At 46.2% G+C, this 7247-nt stretch overlaps 1 protein-coding gene across 1 annotated transcript in view; it reads right to left on the reverse strand.

Annotated features, from left to right (window-relative positions):
- Positions 1–7247, reverse strand: part of ADAM12 (ADAM metallopeptidase domain 12) — a 299944-nt gene that overhangs the window by 66002 nt on the left and 226695 nt on the right. The window lies entirely within an intron of this gene.

Here is a 7247-nt window from a genome sequence, read left to right on the forward strand (position 1 = left end):
TATATATATATATATATATATATATATATATATATATATATATATATACACACAAAAGGAATGATATATTGCCATTTGTGATGATGTGGATGGAACTGGAGGGTATTACGCTGAGCGAAAGAAGTCAATCAGAGAAAGACATGTATCATATGACCTCACTGATAATGAGGAATTCTTAATCTCAGGAAACAAACTGAGGGTTGCTGGAGTGGTGGGAGGCGGGAGAGATGGGGTGGGTGGGTTTTAGACATTGGGGAGGGTATGTGCTATGGTGAGTGCTGTGAATTGTGCAAGACTGTTGAATCACAGATCTGTACCTCTGAAACAAATAATACATTATATGTTAAAAAAAAAAAAAAGAAGATAGCAGGAGGGGAAGAATGAAGGGGGGAAATCGGAGGGAGAGACAAACCTTGAGAGACGATGGACTCTGAAAAACAAACTGAGGGTTCTAGAGGGGAGGGGGTGGGGGGATGGGTTAGCCTGGTGATGGGTATTAAAGAGGGCACGTTCTGCATGGAGCACTGGGTGTTATATGCAAACAATGAATCATGGAACACTACATCAAGAACTAATGATGTAATGTATGGTGATTAACATAACAACAAAAAAACCCTTATGGGTAGTGTGTTCACTCCTCTGTCATGGAATCACTTACCCACTTACTTATTCAAGAAGGAGTCTTCAAGAGTCTATTATATTCAAAGCTCTGAGGAAGATCCCAATTATGGCTGGAACCCTTCCCACTGTCCCCTTGTAGGACCTTTGCCAAGGGAACTACCTGACACACCCATGCCCCACACCACCTCTCCATCCATAGAAATAAAATATGGACACATATTTACATATACATAAAATAAACATACCATATGTGCTTATCCATATAACATAGAATTTATATAAAAAGTAAAATTATAATTATAATGCATGTAATTATATTTAGTTAACATATACATATATATTTTTAAAAATAACTATTGAGAAACTTCTTTAAGCTGGGTAGCATGGTGGGTGCTTTCTCATAGTAATATTTCTTTCTTTTTTTATACTTTTTTGCTGTTAGACTTAAAACTTCAAAGCAATTTGGTGAGACAGGTATTACTATTCTCATTTTGCCAACAAGATGAAGGACTGGTTTGAGAGTTTACGGTTAGGGGATGGGAGACACTGGATTTGATTCCAAGTTCAGTTATTTAAAAACCCCATTTTCTTCATGACTGAGGTCAGTGCACACTGCATTACCTGGAGGGAACTGCCAGAACATGGACAGTGATCAATAAACTCTCGACATACTGATTTAAATAAGAAGGACACATCCTCGCATTGCCCAGCATACGCCTGGATCAGCGGTTCTCAAAGTGTGCCCCCCTGCATCAGCATCACTTGGCAACCTACTGGAAATGCAAATGCCCAGGCCCCACCCAGACCTACTGAGTCAGAGAAACTTAGGGGTAGGGCCCAGCAACCTGTGTTTTAATAAGCCCTCCAGGTGATTTTTCTAAAAATGGAGGTACAATCCATATAACAAAGTCCCCCATTTAAAAGCATGCAACGTAGTAGCTGTTAGAACATTCGAAATGTCGTGCCACTGTCCCCACTAATAATTCCAGAAAATTTATTTTCCTTACCCCCCTCCCCCAAACAAACCCCATACCCATTAAGCAGTCACTCTTCATTCCCTCCTCCCCGTAGTTCCTGTCAACCACTAACCTGCTTTCTGTCTCTTTGGATTTGCCTGTTCTGGACATTTCATAGAAATGCAATCATCCATTAAGTGACCTTTTAGGTCTGGCTTTTTTTTACTTAGTGCAATGTTTTCAAGGTTCATCAATGCTGTGACACTAGTTATTAAAATTAAGTTTTGGGAACAATTGATCTAGATTTAAAACTCAGGGGTCATAAAGGTAATAGGGACAAACCCACACCTACTTAGGTCAGAAAATAAGAAATACAATCTAGGTGCATCAAAGGTCACCTTTCACGCACCCAAATTAGAAATAGTTCTGTTTTACACCGTGGTTCCATTTTCTAAGGAAAAAAGCCCAATGTATAGCATTTTGAAAACATGTGATTATAGGCAGGTGCTAAAAATCGCATGAGTGTCTGTCTTTTAAAGCCAACTTCAAATCATGAATAAATTTTCAAATATCTTTCAGTGTTACACCAGAATGACCAACTAATCATCACACTATATACTAATTAAGGTGCCACGGAAGGTTCTGGTCGTGAAACATGAGGTTTCTGTTCTGAAGCAAGTTCATTCCTCTTGCTAACAACCCCACTGTATGGTAATTCTGCCTTCCTCTGGTTCATTCTGTTCCTGCCTCATGGTAGAGCTGCATTCCCTGTAACAATGATGAAAAGAACACTGCATTGGGCCGCATAGTTGCCCGAAACGTCGAAGATCTTCCACAGCCCAGGGTCAGTAGTTTAAAAAGACAAGCCTCAGTTCTTTGCAGAGCTTTCAGGAAGCTCATCACAATGTGCTTTTTAACACTTCTCGTAAATTATCCCAAATATGTCAGGACAGCCGCTAATTGAATTGACATACAGCAATGAGATACTGGTGCAAAGCAATAAGACGGGAACATTATTTAGAAAAGCAGCCCATCTGCCAGAAACTTGCCCTCCACACAAGAATGCTTTCAAATGATTCTGCCTCGGGCCCAGAAACAGTGCTGCTTTCTGCTCACGGGCAGATGCCACACCGGAGTGACTGGCTCCTGCCCAGATGTGACCTCTTCTCTCACACACACCCACCTCTGCCTCTTGTTTTTAACTACCGAGGACACTCGGGGGTAAATTCACCACGCAGAGTGCAAGGTCAGAAATAAAATGTGGACAGACAGACAGCTGGGCGATGTGGGGAAAAAACAAAACACAAAACCCACTTTTTGAAAGAGGAACGCCACTTACAGCTTCTCGCTGTAAATGCAGCCCCTGCTTAATATTTTAGCCGTCACAAAGCTGCCAAGTAAAACATTTTTAGGGGTTACTTTTACTTGACAAATCTGCAGTCAGAAAATTCTTCGCTTGCAGGCACCTATTATGCATTTCCCTGCTATATTCTTGGGGTGAACCATACTAAGCCAATTTATCAGCCCTGACAGTAGAAGTCGGGAGTTATCTGCCTTGCAAAAGCTCTCCAGGTATTATCTGGAGACAAAGGCCATTCTTGTTGAAAACGAGGCAGCCAAGGAAAGCAGGTGTGACCAGGCTGGATTCAGGGGGGGCGTTAGGTGACCGTGCGCCAGGTTTCCCAAGACGCCCTCGCCTCTAATAAATGTGGGTTGGGTCCCAGAGTCTGAGTTCCCAGCTCCGAGCTCCGGGGGTGACATCAATCTGTGTGCTGACTGCAGGAAAGACATGGAAGTGACCCGAGGAAGGCGGGGAAGTGGCCTGCACAGCTGCTGAGAATACCTTGGAGCTGACACAACCGTGTGACAGGAAAAGCCAGCATCGCAGGAAGCCGGGATGGATGGGAAGCCTTCCAGATTTACTTAAATCGATTGGAAAAGAAAAAACCACCACCACCACCTCACTTCTCCCACAGCTGATAAATGATTAAGGCATAGCTAGTTTCAGAAAATATGTTGCCGACATTCTGCTTCCTGCTGATTTCTTTTTGCAGACTAGAGTGGAGTTTTATTTCCTCCTGACAGGAGAAGTGACAGATTCAGCAGGCCTGGGGGAGGGTGGGTGGGGGGCTCTTTACCTGGGAATGTTGCACGGAGCAGGTGGAGAAGAATCGGAAGTAGAAGACGGAGTCTGAGCACCCCATCCACCAAAACTAAAGCCACGTTTTAAAACTGAGCCTCAGTTTTCACATCTATAGAATGGCTCAGGATCAGTGAGCTTCTGACAAAACTGCAGTGAGTCTCCAGTTAACTTCAAAGCACCGTGAGATGCTGGTTGCCAATATTCATAGGAAGAAGCTGTGTATTTCTTTTTAGAGTGCTGCTTTGGCTACTTCAAATTACTGACTACGAGTGCCTTGTACATTCAAGGACTTAGAAACATTTCGATGGGATGCAGAATTTATCATAGTTGTGGCTCAAACGTAGCAATCTTTAGACTTTAAGACCACAAGTATCTGTCAGCTTGAGAGGAAAATGATTCAGGAGGCCGAGGGATGATCAGGCAGTTAAGTACGATTCCTCAATTGAATACATATATGGTGTGAAAGGAGCAAAAAGACCCAGCTCCAGAATGGAGCTCGACCAGAACAGGGACTGGGGAGCAGACACAACCAACCCACACAAATAAAAACGCATTTGGATGCCTCTTACCTGCCACGCAGACAAGCTTGTCAGCAGAGCCCAGAACCTCTTTGCAAGTCTTTCCCGAAGCTTGGGTCACGTGAGCACCCTCCCCGAAGTCCTCCAACCCTGTCCTCAGGCTGGAGTGTGACCCCAAACACAGCAGACCTGGCCTCCGTGCTCTGAGAACATCATCTCATGATGCATTCTGTCATTCGCTCCACAACTAGCCCGAAGACCTTTTTCAAAAACAGCTCCTTAGTTTACAGTTCAGAGCCGATTTCTACTCAGCCCTTCTCCCTCCAGGAGCACAAACCCCACGTGATCATCATTGTCTCTTCCTAGTTAAGCCAGAGGCCCGTTTACAGTGAGAGGGTGTATGAGGTCACCATTACGAGGTCAAGTTTCAAACCCAAAATTCTAGGGCCATCTTCAGAAAAATGTTTAGGTTTCTCACAGTGGTGACCAGGACTCAAAACTCTCAATCAGCATACGCAGAATTGAGGTGCAAGCAAGAAGGTGGTGCTGTTGGGACCAGCCTGGTCTCCGGCAGCCTGGCAGGATGGAGGTGCAGCTCAGGGAGGCTGGCCCATTGCAGGCGTTCCTTGCCCCGCACATCAGGGATAATGAGCATAGATATTAATAGCAGTTAGCACTAGTCAGTGAGCCCCTGCTGTGGGCCAGGAGCTCTGTGGGCCTTCTCACTCACCCATACCCCTGTGAGTCAGATTACATCATTTCTATTTTGCAGATGGGGATACTGAGGCTCCAAGAGCTTATGTACCTCGGCACAGTCATCTCAGGTCTCAAAACACAGCTCTCTGACCTGAAGTCCCATGTTCTGCACCTGCAACCCACCTTGCTTCCACGGCAGTCAGGAGGCCTCTAGGAGTGTCTTCCAGAAGTTACTCCCAGGGTAAGGGCCTTAGGGCAGTCTCAGGCATGACCTGGCACAGATGACTTAGCCAGGAGGATCAGCATCCATGGATGGGCAGCTGTCCAGATGCCTGAGCTCCCTGAAGTCAGGTAGAGGCAGAAGCAAACCCTGGGATCCTGCACGTTACTCCAAGCATACCTTCAAGCACCGCCCTGTATGTCTTTGGCGTAATGGGAAACAAAGGCCAGGTCTTGGGAATTATCCAGCACACCTGAAGTCAAGCCCGGGCCAGAATGCACACACCTGCGAGAGGTTGTGAGCCTGTTCTGGCCCCAAGAAGCTGAGGGCAGAGAAAGGGGTCTTCCACCTGGAAGGCAGTGTGACTGCTGGGAGATTCCTCTGAGGTGTGTGTGTGGGGGGTGGGGGGGTGGAAGGGGACCCAAGTCTGCATTGTGCCCACCCACGGGTGTACAGCGCACAACCCTAAAAACCCTGGCTCACACACACCGAACGAAACCCAGGGTGACCAAAAGGAATTCCTCCTGTCATCTCCAGGAATGGAAAGTGACTGCATTAGGGCCAAACGCTGACCCAGTGGGCCTACCAGATGGGCTGCAGAAGGCAAAGAAAAGCACCAGGACAGGAGCAAATGATCAAAACTGGCCTTAGTAGGACTTGTCCATTGTTAATAGCAAACACCTGGGATTCAGAATGAAGCCATCTGCGGCACATTATAATTCATGGTTTTACATGTGAACTTTGATCCCTGCTCCTCCTCCCTGGAAACCAATTAAAGCACAAATGTAATTTCCTAGAATTTTTAATAAAGAAAGATACTAACTAAGCTCTGCCGGTCAGTTGAGAGGTACACGGGGGGTCTCTGGACGTTACCAGAAATTAGACCTCTCACTTCTGGGTTCTGACAGCTGTTTCCTCTTGAACCCAGGCCTGCAGGGCAGGGGGCTCACAGGCGGGGGACCCGGCCCATCAGAGGCTGTGTCTTAGATGAGTTTCTCAGCTTTGTTACAAGGAAAGGCCCCTGTCTCTGCGTGGGGCTCATCAGGGACTGGGCTCTGGCAGATGCAAACCGATCCAGAGGTGAGTAAGGGACAGTTTGCATGCCCGAGATAACTCTGGTCTTTCCTCCTGGCCTAGCAGACAGACCTGCGTAGATTATGCTAGTTGCTTCTGCTGGCTCTGAGAGTCTGTAACAGGGAAGACACTTTCAATCAAATGTGATAGAAGAAGTAGTCATGCTAGATACCTCCAAGCCACCCACCGGGGCTGCAGTTGGCATGAGTCCTGTTCTTGCCTCACTGAGCTCCTGACACTGGTGTTGCCATCAGGGTGGTGAAGGGCTGGCCCCTGGCTCCACCCCAACCCCCACCCCATGCCCAGTGGTTTGGAACCAAAGGCTCTTCCGCTCAGACACATGTGGGGAGGTGCAGAGGAATGGGCCAAGAACCAGAAGCTGTGGGCTGATATCTAGATCTGATCCAGACTAGCTGTGGGGCTGCTAGGCTCCCCAAACCTCAGTTTTCTCCTCTGTAAAATGGAGGTGATTGTCTTTGCCCTTTATTCATAGGCACGATTAAATGAGAAAGGAGATATGAAAGTTCTTTGCAGACTGGAGAGTGGTCTATGAAATCCACAGGGCCTTATTCTTACCACTACTTTTAGATTTTATATTTTTGAGCCCTCTCCTCCCACTTCAGTTAAATTAAGCAAAGGGTTTCAGGAGAAGCCACTTCAGGAAGGATTCTACTTTTTGAAAGCAAATTGCTCCTGTCACCCTGATCTCCAGAGTATGTATGACAAAAGCAAATACTCAGCCACCTATTTACCACCCATTTCCCTGGGGTTTCTCAGCTCTTATTATAAAAGACAACAGCCTCAGAATCTTCTCTCCAGAGGTTCAGCCATTACACAAAAGGGGGAAAGATGGCCTCCCTCTGCATACATATGATTGTGCTGCAATCACCATCCATCCGTCTGTCCATCCATCCTTCCACTCACCATTATCCATTCATCCACTGATCCATCCTTCCTTTCTTCTAGCCATCCGTCTGTCCATCCTTCCACTCACCATTATCCATTCATCCACTGTTCCT

This window comes from Neomonachus schauinslandi, chromosome 6 (genome assembly GCF_002201575.2).
Source record: "Neomonachus schauinslandi chromosome 6, ASM220157v2, whole genome shotgun sequence".
Taxonomy (NCBI): Eukaryota; Metazoa; Chordata; class Mammalia; order Carnivora; family Phocidae; genus Neomonachus; species Neomonachus schauinslandi.